At 49.6% G+C, this 2891-nt stretch overlaps 1 pseudogene across 1 annotated transcript; it reads right to left on the bottom strand.

Moving 5' to 3' along the window:
* Positions 1-501: 501 nt before the first annotated feature.
* On the bottom strand, positions 502-2646 carry LOC112605838 (annotated as a pseudogene). The gene has a single exon (XR_003115567.1). The product of XR_003115567.1 is annotated as a macrophage-expressed gene 1 protein-like (transcript).
* Between the last annotated feature and the right edge of the window lie 245 nt (positions 2647-2891).

Raw genomic sequence — 2891 nt, 5'->3', positions numbered from 1 at the left:
CAGGACTTGTGTCTTCTCAGGGTTTTGCCAGGCTCTAGTAGCATGAAATCCAGACAACTTTAAAGGTGAGGGAGCGGGGAAGACAGAGAGAGAGAGGTGCCTTTAAGCAGAAATTTTTACAGCACACACATTGGAAACCACCGCAGACTTCAGAGTAAATGCATAGCTTCCAAATCCAAATGTTAACATTCCCCCCCACCCCCGCTCTGTTTTCACACAAATGCCTTCAGGTGAAGAAAGTGACACACATTGGGAAAGGGCACCTGCTTCCTATTTTAGTCCCAGAATGACTTTTGCTTCAAGAGTCCCAACTGTTCCCGCTCCCCAACCCCACCCTTGTTCAAGTAGCAATATGAATTTCCTGGCCCAGAGACCTAAACAAGAAGTCTCAAATTTCTATGTGATTTTGGTTGCACTTGTCATTTCAATGCTTAGGAAAACAGAAGTAATCAGAAATGACCACGCTGTTTGGAGATGAGAGAAACCTATTCAGGGAGAGATTTAAGATTTAATGCTCTTGGTCGGGGTGTCTCCAGTTGCTGCAGTGCCTCAAACCAAACTCTGCCTCTTCCAAAATGCCCAGTATCCCCTCTTCTTGAAATTCCTGGTGCCATAGATGGCCAGGGTGATGACAACAGCCAGAATGGTGGTGGCCCCCACTGCGATACCAGCTGTAGTCCCTCCTGACAGACCACCACCATCCTCATGGATGGCATTCATGGTGCTGTGCAGCTCTATCGACTCTCCCTGCCTCCACTGGTGGGTCTGGGAATCTTTAAGCCAGGATCTCACATTCTCAGAACTGGTCACTATGACAGCGTTGGTGTCAGCCTCACTCATAAGGGGTGGTTGGGTGAAAGGCAGGAGACTAACAGGAGGAAGGAACTTTTCTGTAAAGAGCCTGGCCTTGATGCAGTAGGACACTTGGCATCCATCCCTGATGAGGGCTAGGTGTTGGCTGAAGTCCCTTGGCCACTTTTTCAGGGAAGGTGCCCCTCAATCTTTGGATATGCCTGGATCCACCAGGGGGTTCCCAGCTGTGCAGCTGAAGAACCCACCAAAAGGGACCGCAAACCTGCTTCCCAACTCATAGTCCTGAGAAACGCAGACCTTGAGGTTTTCAAAGAGTCTCAGTGGAAAGTAGCCGGCTGGGCATGACTGCGCATTTGTCATGGGGTTTATGCTCTTGCTGCTGAAGAGGCCTCCAAAAAGCAGTCCTGAGTTCTCAGGTACTTGGCTACTGGCCACACACCAAAAAGCCCTGAATTCAGCCTTTGCCACCTGGAACACATCTTCACACACGGTCTTGCAGAAGACAAGGAGGGTGCACTTCTTACAACACTCCAGATGGTTGTAACCCTCCTCACGAGTCTCGGATAGCAGGTACACTGGGGAGTAGCCAGAGCGGCAGGAGAAATCACCAGTGAGTGGATTCTTCTGCTCCAACTTTTGGCAGAGGAGGACATCCCTATTCTCTGAGAGCTGAGTGCATTTCTGATAAACCCCACCGAAAGAGAAGTTGGTCATTTTCCCCTCGCAGGAGCCATCATCTGTGTTGGCCTGAAAATTGAAGTTGGGAGAATTGAGATCGGTGCAGCCAGGGTAGGTGTTGAATGTGTAATAGCGCTTCACAGCAGTTTCCACCGTCTTTGACACCTTCCTCACCAGGGGGCCTGGCAAGTCAGGCAGCATGTTGGGGTTGACGAAGAAATGCAGTGGCAGGCCAGAGCGGTCGATGGCCACCAGCTGGTTGGGGGTTGGCCACCTGCTGCCAGGCCTGGAGGGTGATGCCTGGGTAAAAAGGAACCCCTCCGATGCTCTGCACCCTGGAATTGGTTCGGTTTGAGAGGTAGCTCTTGGTAAGGACATTCTGTGAGATATAGTTTTCCTCAAGTTTGAAGTTCACGGTGTTTTGGAAGGCAAGTCCAGCAGAGGCGGTCACGGCACTACGACTGCTCTGGCTGTCTTGGAGAAAGGAGGTCTTGATGTGGTCCTCCTGAATAAGAGCAGCCCCAGCGTCCACACTGGTGATGACGTGGGTGCCATAGTTGAGGACCAGGAGTTCTGCCAGGTAGGTGGCCATCCTCGTCTGGTTGTTCTCTAGACGGTCAGAGATGTCAAGGAGCTCCTTCCTGAAACCTGAGCTTAGTGCTACAGTTGGGTTGATTTTGACTGTGTAGACGAGGTTTCTTACCTGAACTCGGGTAGTTATAGCTTGGTCCTTCACTTGGAGGGTCTTCATCCTCTGGAACTCAGTGGAAAACTTGCCATTGACTTTGGAATAGAGAGAGAGATCTGTGTTGATGGAGTAGGAGGTGCTGCTCTGGTAATTCGCCCAAGATTCCAGGATTTCTGAGTTCATCTCCAGGTTGCTCTGTTTCTGGGGAATGGTGAAGATTTCATCAGGGGTGATATACTGTCCATCCTCAGTTGTCCTGCAGTTGGTGTAAGTCAATTCCATAACCCGTCCCATATCCACATTCTGCAGATTGTCCCAGCCCCCTCCAGGTAGGACTTCCAGGACAGGCAGTTTCAAGGCATCCTTGCATTTTTGAAATCAACTTCATCTGTCTCTCCCAAAGGCTTGCCTGATGTAGCCTATGCTGCCACTGTCCAGATAAAGATGGCAGCCCTGAAACTGTTCATGGCTCAGACAGCCCCAGCCACACAGGAGCCTACACAGCGGCCAGCAAGCTTCAGGCAAACTAAATGGAGAAAAAGAAAGCAGCTGTGGAAACAGTTCTCCAAAATTCAACAGTTTTCCAAAAGCTACCAGTTTCTCTTTAAGCTAATCTAATTGCAAAATAAGGAAATGAAAGTTGGTTGGAATATAAAAGTCCATCAGGACTTTGAAAAATTTATGCCATGCTACACATGCAAACACAGCCCTA

This window comes from Theropithecus gelada, chromosome 14, assembly GCF_003255815.1.
Source record: "Theropithecus gelada isolate Dixy chromosome 14, Tgel_1.0, whole genome shotgun sequence".
Lineage (NCBI taxonomy): Eukaryota > Metazoa > Chordata > Mammalia > Primates > Cercopithecidae > Theropithecus > Theropithecus gelada.
The sequence above is the reverse complement of the archived record's forward strand: the minus strand, read 5'-3'. Positions and strand labels throughout refer to the sequence as shown.